Below are 15152 nucleotides of genomic sequence, written 5' to 3'. Positions count from 1 at the left end.
TCTCATATTTTCAAAAGTGTCATCTAAGTTTGTGGTCCTTGGTCAGTGGATAACCAACTTTAGACACCTGCAAGGCCTGAATTTCAAAAGTGCTGAGCACATATTACTCTTATGGAAATCAGTGAGAGCTCAGCACCACTGAAATGCAGGCCTCTATGTTTCCAAGGGTGGACACACAAAACCCAAGGCCCCCAGAATTAGAGGTTCCTTTTGAAAATGTGTCTCTAAATGACATACTCCAAAGAATCAGGAATTCTGTGGAAGAGCCTTGAGTATAACCCAGATCTCCTGGCTCTCATACCTTACAAGACCATTCTTTCTATTATATGCACAAAGTCAGGAATAAATATATTAGACTATTACAAGCCTGCTCAATAATAGTTTGTAGACTATAAGCAGTAACATCAAAATTCAGATGCAGAGGTGTATTAATTTGAGAACGTCTGTCATAGGTTGCTGCATTATTTACATCCAGAAATGTTCATATTATGCTAGATGCTTTCCAAACAGGAAAGCAGACAGCTCCTGCCCCCCAGGAACTCATAATCTAGTTATTACCTATTCAGTTTGTTGTAGAAGGAAAGAAAACCATTATGACTCTCTTAATATTTTGTGTAATAGTAAGAGAGGAGACAAATATAATAATAGTTGTGTTAAATGGATGGGTCTTGCCTGCATGTCATCCTGCAGATATATGTTCCATTATAGTTTCTTCAGTTGTATACACAGACATTGAATAACATATTGTCTACTGCTCATTTTGAGTACTATCTGCATAATACGGCTATGACTCAAATTTCAGTTTGCCTGTGTGTACAGTACTTAAGCAATGACACCAGGTCAGGCCTTTCATGGCAGCTAATGACTGACTGCAGCCCCTGAGGAATCTTAACCCAGCTGGTTACTAACTATGAAGAATGGCCAACCTAGAGGCCATTACTGCTATTATAAACTATGACAGTAAAGCAATGTAAAGGGGGAAAGAATACCCTGTTTTTAGTCTACTGTGTCAATGTTTTTATCTGCTGCTGGTGGTACAGTTGCATTATCTATATACTTCTTAGAAAAAGACAAAGTAGCCATCTAGAAAATGGGATTTTATGCTCCAGGCTGCATTAAGTTTATAATGAGGTGAAGTAGTAATATTGCATGAAGTCCCAGGTGAAAGGTTGTTAATACAATAGCAACACAAGTCCCATAATTGTTCTATTGATTTTATACTTGGCCTGAAGAAACCACAGTGGAAATTGGTGGTGACCAGTGAGTGAGTCACCATTGTCACAAAAAGCTTTTAAAAACCCCTGTTTCTGCACAGCAAACAAGCTTTTGTGAACTAGATTTCTCTTGTTGTAGAAAAAAGGTGCTCAATTTATTGATTATTAATATAGGCTAACATTGTTCTTCTCTTTTAATTGGATTATTTTTTGGCCTGGAATGGGGAGATTTAAGTTCTATTCCTGGCTCTGCCATAGATATCCTGTCGGCCCTTGGACATGTCACTTCACATCTCTGTGCCTCAGCTTCTTCATCTGAAAGATGGAGTAGTAATATTTGTCTGCCTCAGAAGAGTGTTATATAGCAAAACCTATTCTTGCATTTTTTGTTTAAAACTATGGAGAAGCTCTTGGCAGAGCAACTCTGAGTATCTAAGTGTTTCATCTCTCCTGTATCAAGCTGGATTCCTGTACCTCACAGAATCTTCACTGGTTGCTTCTTTTGATGATAGATAAAGTTTAGCTGTCAATGCTTATTCTATTAGATCTATTATCTGCCTTCATGCCCTAAAGGGAGTAGATAAGGATGAGTTTTGGTGGCTTCATTCCTTTTGCTGGTGGTTTGAGGATTTGGGGCTGGAAATATTTAGTGTTGTTTGCTTATAGTTATGCTCTGTTGTGTTAATTTGAGTTAATATGGGGTCCCCACTTGCTCCCTTTGGAGTCACTGAGAGTATTTGGATTGACTTTCATAAGAACGGATTAGGAATGATGTCTAGTAGTTTTGGTGTGGGCAGCATGGGTGTCGTCCTCTTATGGTGTCTTATTTAATTTATCTATTAAATATTTTTGCATTCCTGAGTACATTGAAAGTGCCCATCTGCCATCGTGATAGATGTTGCATATATCATATATATAATATTTATATAAAAAATAAGGCACATTCTTTTAACAGTGAGGGTAATTAACCATTGGCACAATTTACCAAGACTTGTGATGGATTCCCCATCTCTTGAAGCCTTTAAATCAAGAATGGATGTCTTTTTGAAACATGTGCCCTAGCTGCAGAAGTTATGGACTTGATGTGGATGTGAATGAGTGAGATTCTATAGCTTGTATTATGTAGGAGATCAGGCTAGATGATCACAATGGTCCTAAATTCTATGAATCCATCTAATTTTGCATCCATCATTTTCAAAGCACTTTACAAAGGAAGGTAAATATCATTAGCCTTATTTTTTACAAGTACAGATTGAGACAGGAAGAGTGAAGTGATTTCCCGAAGGATAGAGGCAGAACTGAGAATAGAACCCAGATTCTCTGACTTCCAGTCTAATCTGTTGGACTGCCCAGCCTGCCAGCCATGGTGATAGATATAATATCTATTGTATTAGTCTAGGGTCCTTTTGTTATTTAAATCACATCTGTTCTTGCCACTATGGTTGCAAAAAGTGGCTCATTGTTTGATCCTGCTGGGTTTAGCAGGAGGTGAAGGTGCTCAGCACCTCACAGGATTGAGCCCTGAGTCAGCACAGTTATTAAGGGCCCGATTCTACAATACCCTGAATGCCTTTCAGTCCCACTGAAACCAGTGGAAGGTTGCTAGGCATCTTCCAGTGTTAGTGGATATCATCGCTTGCTTAACACATGTCAGCGTATATAACGTCATTTGCAGTATTTGATTAACATGACATTTCTTTGCCCTCACCATGGTCTTTTCCTGGGATTACAAGCTTACAAGAAGTGGAAATTTGGACAAATGACTAGGGAGGAGTATAAAAATATTGCTTAGGCATTCAAGGGTGTAATCAGGAAGGCCAAGGCACAATTGGAGTTGCAGCTATCAAGGGAAGTGAACGGTAACAAGAAGGGTTTCTACAGGTATGTTAGCAACAAGAAGAAGGTCAGAGAAAGTGTGGTATCCTTACTGAATGAGGTAGGCAACCTTGTAACAGATGATGTGGAAAAGCTAAAGTATTCAATGGTTTTTTTGCCTCCGTTTTCACAGACAACAGCAGCTCCCAGAGTGCTGCACTGGGCAGCACAGTATGGGGAGAAGGTAAGCGGACTTCAGTGGTGAAAGAACAGGTTCAGGACTATTTAGAAAAGCTGGACATGCACAAGTCTCTGGGTCCAGATCTAATGAATCCAAGGGTGCTGAGGGAGTTGGCGGATGTGATTGCAGAGCCATTGGCCATTATCTTTGAAAACTCGTGGCGATCAGGGGAGGTCCCGGACTGTTGTAAAAAGGCTAATGTAGTGCCCATCTTTAAAGGAGGGAAGAAAGAGAATCTGGGGATCTACAGATCAGTCAGCCTCACCTCAGTCCCTGGAAAAATTAAGGCACATGTCCTCAAGGAATCCATTTTGAAGCACTTGGAGGAGAGGAAGCTGATCAGGAACAGTCAACATGGATTTACCAAGGGCAAGTCATGCCTGACCAACCTGATTGCCTTCTATGATGAGATAACTGGCTTTGTGAATATGGGAAAAGCGGTGGACATAATATATCTTGACTTTAGCAAAGCTTTTGATACGGTCTCCCACAGTGTTCTTGCCAGCAAGTTAAAGTAGTATGGGCTTGATGAATGGATGGTGGATAGAAAGCTGGCTAGATCGTCAGGCTCACCAGGGAGTGATCAATGGTTCGATGTCTATTTGGCAGCCAATATCAAGCGTAGTGCCCCAGGGGTCTGTCCATGGTCCGGTTTTGTTCAACATCTTCATTAATGATCTGGATGATGGGATGGATTGCACCCTCAGCAAGTTTGCAGATGACACTAAACTGGGGGGAGTGGTAGATATGGTGGAGGGTAGGGATAGGGTCCAGAGTGACCTAGACCAGTGGCTCTCAAACTTTTGTACTGGTGATCCCTTTCACATAGCAAGGCTCTGAGTGTAACCCTCCTTATAAATTAAAAACATGTTTTTATATATTTAACACCATTATTAATGCTGGAGGGAAAGCAGGGTTTGGGGTGGATGCTGACAACTTGCAACCCCCCATGTAATAACCTTGTAACCTCCTAAGGGATCCCAACCTCCAGTTTGAGAACCCCTAGACAAATTGGAGGATTGGGCTAAAAGAAATCTGATGAGATTCATCAAGGACAAGTGCAGAGTCATGCACTTAGGATGGAAGAATCCCATGCACTGCTACAGGGTGGGGACCAACTGGCTAAATGACAGTTCTGCAGAAAAGGACCTGGGGATTACAGTGGACAAGAAGCTGGATATGAGTCAACAGCGTGCCTTTGTTGCCAAGAAGGCTAACGGCATATTGGGCTGCATTAGTAGGAGCATTGGCAGCAGATTGAAGGAAGTGATTATTCCCATTTATTCAGCACTGGTTAGGCCACATCTGGAGTATTGCATCCACTTTTGGGCACCCCCAACTCTAGAAAGGATGTGGACAAATTGGAGAGAGTCCACCAGAGGGCAACGAAAATTATTAGGGGGCTGGTGCACATGATTTATAAGGAGAGGCTGAGGGAACTGACCTTATTTAGTCTGCAGAAGAGAAGAGTGAGGGGGGATTTGATAGCAGCCTTCAACTATCTGAAGGGGGGTTCCAAAGAGGATGGAGGTAGGCTGTTCTCAGTGGTGGCAGATGACAGCAATGGTCTCAAGTTGCAGTGGGGGAAGTCTAGGTTGGATATTAGGAAACATTATTTCACTAGGACGGTGGTGAAGTACTGGAATGCGTTACCTAGGGAGGTGGTGGAATCTCCATAGAATCATAGAATATCAGGGTTGGAAGGGACCTCAGGAGGTCATCTAGTCCAACCCCCTGCTCAAAAGCAGGACCAATCCCCAATTAAATCATCCCAGCCAGGGCTTTGTCAAGCCTGACCTTAAAAACTTCTAAGGAAGGAGATTCCTTAGAGGTTTTTAAGGCCCGGCTTGACAAAGCCCTGGCTGGGATGATTTAGTTGGGATTGGTCCTGTTTTGAGCAGGAGATTGTACTAGATGACCTCCTGAGGTCCCTTCCAACTTCAATCTTCTATTATTCTGTGAATTCAAATCCCTGTTTGAAAAACACAGTACTCAATCACTTGAACTAAAGCAGTTTGGGGCCCCTGAAAGAGATGAGCAGTTCAGAATATGTCCAGCTGAGGGCAGTGATGCACATACACACTAGCCAGTTCCCTATAATTTATAATACAGCCTATATTTGGAGGTGGAGGGGGGAGATAGTCCTTGGAGATCTTTATAAAATGGGATTGCTAGATCTCACTGAATGTGTGTAAAGAAGGAATGACTCTCCTCAACTTTACAATTATTCTAACATAGGCTAGGTGTGGTGTTCACGGATCGTCTTTTGCTGTTGCCCACTCTGTACTTGTTCTGTGCATAAATCTAGAACTTGTCTCCAGGCTCGTCAATCCATCTACTTTAACCAACAGACAATTTATTCTGTATTACATAAACGAGATACAGTATTGAGGAATGCAAGTGTTCATAAAACATGAGTCCAATTGCCCCCACCCCCAATCCCCAAAGAAAACCCCAAACACATGAACCTAGCTTAAAAATAATGACATTTAAAAATAAATAAATACATTTTTGGTTCTTTTAATTGGCCTTCTGGTTTATGAACCTTTAGAGTGTGCTTGCTCTAGGTTTTCACGATTTTCTTTTCAACTAAGAGGACTAGAAGCATTTTTTTTTAAAATTATATTTATAATTTTTTACAATCATTCCAAATACAACAAATATATCAAAATTCCGGATTGATCATAATATACAAAGTAAGTAAAGAGGGTTAGGATAAAGGGAGAGGAGGGGAAGTGACATACCTATCTTCAGGGTCTACACTAATCAGAGATTTCTAAAATGTAAGCCTAGTTCTTTTACATGAAAACTGAGATTCTCACCTAATCACTTTCCAGGAGAAGGGGCTTGAAGAAAATCACCTGTTGTTGTGAGACTCATGGTAAAATCATGAGCTTTCAGAATGCCTCAGATAATTTAGAGATAACTGGATGTTTTACAAATCACTCCCTGGTCACATGTGGGATATGGTTAATATCATTACAGATTATGGGTATGAGCCTGACAGGTACTGTTCTTTTATAACTCTTCTGCTCGGAGTTCCGGGGTCTCAGCCACTCCCAGGGTCAAGCCCAATGTCTGTTGCAGGGAGAGTTTTTCCAATGTCTTAACAGGAATCTCAATAATCAAAACTACATTTTAAACAAATACGTGCTAGTTCCATCATAGTTCAGGTTTATGTCTGCATTTCCACTTCTAAACTGCTGTCGTTAGCATCATTTGGGATTCTCCTTTTATAATTACTTAGTTATGATGAATATCTGTTCCAAGCTGAAATTTGGCACCATGATGCAAGGTTTCTGCCAAAGAATTATTATTTTTGTACAGAACTTGAAGAGAAAAAAATCTATTTTTATTTGTTATTGAATTTATAGGAATGTCTTTAAAACAAAAAATGTTGAAAAGGTTTCAGGGACTTTTTAAAAAATGTGCTGATACCTTAAAAATGGCTCTTGTGCTGAAATTTTACTACTGATTGCTAGGGCCCTACCAAATTCACCATCCATTCTGGTCAATTTCTTGGCCAGAGAGTTTTAAAATTGGTCAATATCATGATTTCAAATGTTTATATCTGAAATTTCAAGTTGTTGTAACTGTGGGGGTCCTGACCCAAAATGGGATCATGGGGAGGGGGTTTGTTGTAGGGATTGCCACCCTCACCTCTGTGCTTCTTTGAGAGCTCGGCTCTGAATACAGCACCGTCCCAGCTTCCTGAAGTTAGAGGAGGTTCTCGGAGGTGGAGATGGGTAGGATCTCCCCCATGCTGCTGGGAGTGCCCCAGCTGGGGATTCCTAATTGCTAATCCGTGGTAGGGACATATTAAGGTAAGGCCCCCCACCAATTTGGGTCCTCCCTCCCCCAGGAAAAATGGGTGTCCAAGCCCCTGAAGAAGCACCAGGGCAGAAGCCCCTACCAGGTCACCCTGAGCCCCAGCAGCAGCCACAGGGGAAGAAGCCTCGAACCCAGGTAGCCTCGAGCCCAGACTGCCCCAAACCCAGGCTGTAGTGGCAGGGGGACGGAAGACCTGAGTCCATGCTGGGTTGGGGGCGGAAGCCCTGAGCCCACACTGCCCCGGCTAGAGCAGCAGAGGAAGCCCCCAATCCCGAGCTCCCCTGAGCTCGGCGACTAGAGTTGCAGCAGGCTCTGTGTGTGTGTGTGCCACCCTCATTTCTGCACTGCCTCTGGAGGTGGGTCTGATCTCAAGTGCGGATCAGATGGGATCAAGTGCAGCCGGGCTAGGAGCTCCAGGCTCCCAGGAGCAGGGGAGATCAGATTTCACGAGGGAGGGCTGGTTTCATGGTCCGTGACAAGTTTTTCATGGCTGTGAAATTGGTAGGGCCCTAGCCATTACTCCTTAATTTGGATGAGTGTTTTGGAAAAAATTCCAATGTTTCCAGTTGTTTGAAGCAGCAGCTTTATTGGTAAGCAATATATACAACTTGTCTAAATACCTATTTCTCAGGGATTGTACATAAGAGTATCACATGAGGTCATAGTCTAGTTTCTGTTACACTGTTTTAAATCTGGAGCAACTTCATTGATTTGGTGGAGCTACACTCTATTTATGCAATTGAAAGTGAGAGCAGAATCTGGCCCAGTGTTTTCTTCCATTTTGTCCTGTGCCTCATTTCCTAATTTTTCAGGGTATTTGAACCTCTTTTCCCTTAGAACATAAGAACGGCAATACTGTAATATAAACATAAGAACATAAGAACGGCTATACTGGGTCAGACCAAAGGTCCATCAAGCCCAGTATCCTGTCCTCTGACAGTGGCCAATGGCAGGTGCCCCAAAGGGAATGAATAGACAGGTTATCATCAAGTGGTCCATGCCCTGTCACCCAATCCCAGCTTCTGGAAAACAGAGGTTAGGGACACCATTTCTGCCCATCCTGGCTAATAGCCATTCATGGACCTATCTTCCATGAGTCTATCTAGCTCCCTTTTGAACTCTGTTATAGTACTGGCCTTCACAACGCTCTCTGGCAAAGAGTTCCAGAGGTTGACAGTGCGTTGCATGAAAAAATACTTTCTTGTGTTTGTTTTAAACCTGCTACCTATTAGTTTCATTTGGTGGCCCCTTGTTCTTGTATTATGAGAAGGAATAAATAATACTTCCTTATTTACATTCTCTATATCACTCATGATTTTATAGACCTCTATCATATCCCCCCTTAGCTGCCTCTTTTCCAAGCTGAAAAGTCCCAGTCTTACTAATCTCTCCTCATACAGAAGCCGTTCTATACCCCTAATCATCTTTGTTGCCCTTTTCTGAACCTTTTTCCAATTCCAATATATCTTTTTTGAGATGGGGCGACCACATCTGTACGCAGTATTCAGGTGTGGGTGTACCATGGATTTATATAGAGGCAGCATGATATTTTCTGTCTTATTATCTATCCCTTTCTTGATGATTCCCAACATTCTGTTCACTTTTTTGCACATTGAGTATATGTTTTCAGAGAACTCTCCATGATGACTCCAAGATCTCTTTCTTGAGTGGTAACAGCTAATTTAGACCCCATCATTGTGTATGTATAGTTAGGATTATGTTTTCCAATGTATAGTTATGATTATGTTTTCCAATGTTTCCCTTGCAGATCCTAGACTAGTCTAAGGGTTCCAAGGCTACTGGTTTCACAACAGAGCTAGCAGGACTTGCTTCCCCAGTCCTTTGCTTGGGCAGGCCCTGAACTTCATCCACAATGAATCACTCTATTGTTTCCTCTTGGGGCAAAGGCAACTCCCAGGAAATTTGGTACTTAAAAGAGCAGGTAGGAATTAGGTTATATGCTTTATCATGATCTCTATAGCCATTTATATAGCACTTATTACAGGTGTGTCTTTGCAAGGATGTAAAATGCAGGAAAGTTTGCATGAATCAATGAGATCTTCATCCTCCTCGAGTTGTGATAAGGTCCCTACTAAGAACAAGAAGTCAGTTTTCTGTTCCGCACCAGGTTTAATCTTGCACTGTTATTTTTGAGAACCATTGAGTTTTCTTCTGATGTGGTTCTTCAAAGAATGCTATGGCAATGATGGCAGAGATGGGAAGCATCTGGGCCCCTTTAAGATGGTGTTCTTGTGAAGAGGTTATTCTTTTTGTTCTCTTTAGACTATATATGGGTACTGATGAGTGTGTTTTGTCCAATGCTCATAGCTAGCTTGGAAGTTTCTGAAAATAATGAAATTTAGAAAGTAGTGTTATTATTTAACATTGGTATGTAGCTATTTATTTGCTCTGTAAAGCATTATGTACCCTGAAAGACTAGAAGGGCTATCTTTGCTATATTGAAATTAGTGGGAGTTTTGCCATCTTTGTGCCACTTTTTGTTGGTTTGTTTCATTAATATTCAAACACTGATTTATGAGCATACAAATACATTTTGGGGAGACGTCACCCATGAATGTGATTTTGTGAGTTCATTCGCAGTTAGGGATGTTCACGTGCAATTGATATTATTCATATTAGAAGTGTCAGTGTGACAAGAACAAAGCAAATGTGAAGTATGCTTCCAGTGTCTCTTTGCCCCTCAGTAAGGGAACACAGCTGATTTTAAATCTGACGTCCATGTACGCAGCCAAAATACTCTTTCTTGAGGACAGGAACATATCTGAATTGTCCTAAAGTTCACTAGGTCTGCAATCTCTCTTTCCCTCTACCAAAGGGAATCAAAGCCCCAGAGACTTATCTTGGTGTGCTTTTGATCTGCAAAGCATAGTTCATCCACTCAGGGAACAGAAATGGTACCGTGTGATTTAGGTAACCAATCACACACAATAAATAATAATGGATTTATGAAGTGCCATTATTATTGTTATTTATTAATGCTTTGGAAAAAATAGTCATTACAACTAAGAAATAAAATAAGAAAATTGGCAATTGTTGCATGAACAGTTAGCAGACAGGATAAAGGACTAATTTCAGTGAATAAACAATTTATGATTACTTTGGTCTACTCTAGTGGAGCAAAACGAAGCAGTTCAGATACTTCTGAGAAATAATCTTTCAATCTAGAGTGTCCAGGGGATTTTAATGGTGGAGTGCATAACATGCTCTGGCTCTGCCTCCTTTTTTCTGTAGAAACCTATCCCAGCCTTTGCATAAAATATTTTGCAGCATTTACCTGAAACTCAAAGTCCTTGGACTTCAGTTCAGAATATTGCAGAGAAAATTAGTTATACACTTCCTCTTGCTTCCACTGAAGTCTCCACCTCTTTTTATATAACCCAATTATTTAAATTACTAATGACATGTTACTGATGCCCTTATCACTGCTCTTGCTTGGCAAATTTGGTTTTAACGTAAAACTGCTTGTTAGAAAAAAAAAGTTAACTGGCTCTGTTTTTTTTTATTGGACCAACTTCTGTTGATGGGAGAGACAAGCTTTCAAGCTTACATAGACTTATTTTTCAGCTCTGTATACTCTCGAAAGCTTGTCTCTCTCACCGACAGAAGTTGGTCCAAAAAAAGATATTACCTCACCCACCTTGTCTCTTTAATATCCTAGGACCGACACAGCTACAACAGCACTGCATGTAACCAATTTGATGGATGACAGAGACCGAGTTAGGAATTTTTAACTTTTTAAAACATGGCATACCCTATGATCTATGAACAGAATATTGTGCATATTAACCCAAAGGAGTTAATTTTCCTGTTGGTTATGATGATATGTTGGTAATGTGGTAAACTGCCAGAAAGGTTGAAAATGAGACTTCAGTTCCATTAGACCCAACTCAGATTTTAATTGAGACCCAACAGCTGTGCTATTTAATACTCAAGGTTAATATCATTAAATGGAATCTAGCATTTAATTAAAATAATTATTATTAAAACTAATTTATATTGCAGCATAAATTTGCATAGTGCTTTACAAACACAGAGTAAGGCATACTCCCTTCATGAATGTTGAAAATGTTTAAGACAATGTCTTAAAAGCAAAATGTGTTTCTGTTATATTCTAAGATAATCATTTAATCAGTTCAGAGGGAATTGCACTGAATGAGTTAGTGTGTGCTTTGTAATTAAATGTATAGTTGTGCAGTTGCACCCCTTCCCTCTGTTGGATAGAATCAGTACTGCTCAACTGTGGTCATAAACCCTATGCAGCTAATAACTGATGGAGATCCTTGTTTCCTTTTGGAACACAACAATCTGAGTTCTACCCCATCACCACTGTGAATTTCTGAGTGGCCAGAGTGTGCAGTATAATGATTATCATGAAGTTCCTAGATGGCCAAATGATTTGTTAAGTATATCTAAATTAAACAAAAAGTCATGGGTTGAAGCTATGTTATTCATTAATAAGTAGGATTGTGCTAGCTAATTCTAGTTAGGAAAAACATGGATATCTAGCTATTTGTCTACAGAACGTAAGGATGAATGCTATTTATTATTTCTATTTTGTTTTAAGAGTGTCATTTTTAGGACTTCTATGAACTCCAAGGGGGCTTCCTCCTTCCTGAAGTTATAGGCACATTTACAACAATACTTCATAGACATGGGCATATAATACAGAAGAAAACATGTTCTTCATATCTTCATGAAGGAGGACTGGCATTTTGTAACTAGAGGGGAATCTTCAAAAGGGTTTGTTCTCACTAACCACAAGGAAGCATTCCCTTCTGAGTGACAAAAACAGATAGTGTTGCCTCCAAGTGCTTCTCATGTATTGGCCTGGGAGAGTGTGGGGCAGAGGATGGTCTAGACAATCTGGTAGGTCTCTTCCATCTCTGATTTCTTTGAAACTCCTTGATATTGTTACTAGCACTAGCTAGATTAAAGCTAATTTGGATATGTCTATGCATGCTGTCGTCATACTTTTGATTGCAGTGTAGACATACCCTAAGTGTCTGGTAAGACTTTGAGCAAGTTGACTTCTCAGAACCTCATCTTCCTCTTCTATAAAGTGGGGATAATGCTCAGACAGATGGCTATGAGAGGCTTCATATGTGAGGCAGATACCTCAGATGGCTATGTGAGGCTTCATCTATACAGGTTTGTGAAATGGCCTAGGAACCTTGGCTGGAAGCTGCTAGAGGAAGGCAAAAAACTATTATCATTAATACTGAAGAGTGGAAGAATACCAGGTCTACCATCAGGGATAGAGGTCTAAAATGACACAGCGAGTGCCAGGGTACAGTTCAACAGAATACACTCTAGAGCAGCTGAGATTGTGGAGACTGGTCTCTTCGTCCATGGTTTACTTTGCAATGTGTCTATCCCACCCTTCCTCTCTCATTTTAGTCACTCCAGACTTAGCGGTTGGTGAAGATAGCACTAATTTATCTCTCTCACTGCATTTAAAATGCTAGACAGCACTATTGAATACTCCTCACTTCTAGTCTCTTTTCTTCTTTGTGAATGTCACACTGTGTTGTACAAACACAGCAGGGATGAAAGCTAACACAAATACATATTTGTATCTACAGCACATAAATGTGTATTTATAGATGCACAAACCAAGGGAAACCTTTTATAAGCAGAACAGTGTTAAACAGCCATTTGTCAGAGGAGTATTTGGAAAACAGTATTTGCTAGAAGAGCTGGTCAGAAAATAGGGGGAGGAAATGGGGGGAAGTAAGCAAAACATTTTAAAAGTGTATCTTTTTTGGTCAAAATTTCATTTTTCCATTTCTAATCATCTTCATGGTTTACTAATTTGTAAAGTGCTTACTCCATTTCACACTGTACTTAGGTGCACACCTGTTGAAATCAATGAAAGTTTGTAGTAATGAGTGAGAATGCAGTAAAACCTTAGTATTTGACCCAAAAACAAAAAAAGGCAGTCAATGGTTAGTAAATTAATTTCCCCATTGTATATAAAAGAACCTTATCCATCAGTTTAGGTAGGCTTTCTCTACATTAGAGGGGAAGAGATGGCATATACAAATGACAAGCCTCCTATTAATTATGGACCTGAAGTGTGAGGGGGAGCAGATGTAAAAGAAAGGGATCCTTTGCAATGCTGTGTCCTAGAAATTTCAGTGTGAACTATAGTTCGGATTGGTAATGATTAAAATGGTCTGATGCCTTTGTGATTTTCTCTGTGAAATTATATCATGTGATATTATTAAAGGTTCATGTATAGTGCACATAGGTGTCATCGTGCTTCACAGTGTAAGGAAAGACATGGAGTCTTCCCCAAAGAACAAACTGATGATGACAAGGCCTGGGTACTCAGGGAATTAATTACAGGCAAGGAGTGAGGCCAGGAGGAATACCCAGAATACGGTTAAATGAACACCTATGCTTAGGTGGGTAATATGCAGCATATAATTTTCTAGCTCTCTGCTTGTTTTTGTTTTGAGTTGGGAAGTATCAACTCAATTTCTAGTAGATGGATACATCCACAACTGAAAACATTTCCCTTCATCAGAAATCATGGAGTTGGATGGGCATGAAGGCTGAACAACCTTCCACATCAGCAATCTGAGGCTCATTCATAGTAGGTGAATTACACTGTCACTGCCTAGGCTATACCTGTTCATGGATATATTATTGTTAGTTATTTAACATTTATGTTGGAGGTAATGCCTGAAGGCCACAACCAGGTTGGTGCCCATTGTGCTAGGTGCTGTACAAACATAAAATACATGACTATCCCTGAGCCAAAAACTTACATTTTATTCTCCAGGGCTGTCAATCTGTCATTTTCCATAAATTCTAAATTCTAATTTCACTTTACATCATGACAGTTTGTGGTATCATCTCTAAAACCATATATAGCAGACTATAACCCCTTTTGATTTCACTACACACTCTACTCTAGCACTTAAAGTAGTACTGACCAGGAGAAATTAGAATTGTCAAAGACAGTGTTCCACATCATCAGGAAACCCATGGTAGCTGGATATTGTGAAATCACTCGGGATTCATTCACAGGATGAGAATTCAGGTTGCCATCATCATATCCACAGCTAGTAATAATATATGGCTGTAAAGAGAATATCTCTGTATGCAACTGTACAGAGCAGCTTTTTCCTCTGAATCTGGAAGGACTGTTAAATGGTTTATGTGGGCAGATAACATTGTGACTTTCACATTTTAATAACTTTGTCCTCACTGTGCCTACTAAAATATAGATGTAAACACCCGAAGCACATTTATTTTTCTTGACAATATGTCTCATCTCTTGCTTTATAATGTAGGTAGATTCTCAAATGCTGTACATTTCCTTAAAATAGTGGATTTGTTGGTATTGGTTATGTTTGGTTCTATGTATTTTTTATTTATTATGCCATTACTACAGTACTTATAAAGTTTTTATGTAAGTACCTCTCACCAAACTTACTTTGATCACAACTTTCTTTTTATAGATATCTTTTTGTTCAGGTAACTGTATTTTGAGCATTTAACAGTGCCTGAATAGAGCATTTTGTAACTTCAGGGATTTCATGGCTCTTATTTTTCCAATATGTTTATAGCTGATATTTAAAGAATTGGGCCAAATTCTGATTTCAGTTACACTGCTATATGTCTGGAGTAACATCAGGGTAATGGGGATCTGGATTTGACCGCTGGAATAATGTGTCCTGTTGTTAAGAGCTGACCGGGGTGGAGAGGAGGTAGCCGGCCAAAGGGACAGTTTGTCCCAGGCTCCCACTTCATGACTTGGCACATGGGGTCACAGCACCACTCAGGTTTGGCCCAGTCATCTTTCTGTCATGAAAGAGGAGGCCGAGCCAATCCTGAATGGTACTGCAGCCCTGGCTGCCAGATCACAAGTCCTGGAGCATGGAGCTGAGCACAGCCCCTCAGGACAGTAACGCTGCTGTGGGGCTAGTGTAGGGCTGCTTTGCGCTCCAAGACCCATGCATGGCCTCCTCTCAGTGGTAATGTTTTTGGAAGGATGCAGGGAAGGGACTCAGTTTCAGGTT

General features: G+C 40.4%; 1 protein-coding gene across 14 annotated transcripts in view; it reads left to right on the top strand.

The window, feature by feature from the left end:
* LRRC4C (leucine rich repeat containing 4C) overlaps window positions 1-15152 on the top strand; it is an 856114-nt gene that overhangs the window by 752152 nt on the left and 88810 nt on the right. Inside the window, exon 1 of one of the 14 annotated variants that reach the window (XM_075129531.1) lies at window positions 8888-9043. The exons of the other annotated variants lie outside the window; for them this stretch is intronic. The gene's annotated coding sequence lies outside the window, so the exon portion shown is untranslated. Of the gene's footprint in view, window positions 1-8887; window positions 9044-15152 lie in introns of those variants that run through there. 14 annotated transcript variants of the gene reach the window in all.

The sequence above is a fragment of the Caretta caretta genome, chromosome 6 (genome assembly GCF_965140235.1).
Source record: "Caretta caretta isolate rCarCar2 chromosome 6, rCarCar1.hap1, whole genome shotgun sequence".
Taxonomy (NCBI): Eukaryota; Metazoa; Chordata; order Testudines; family Cheloniidae; genus Caretta; species Caretta caretta.
Note: the sequence above shows the minus strand (reverse complement) of the source record. Positions and strands in the feature narration are given on the sequence as shown.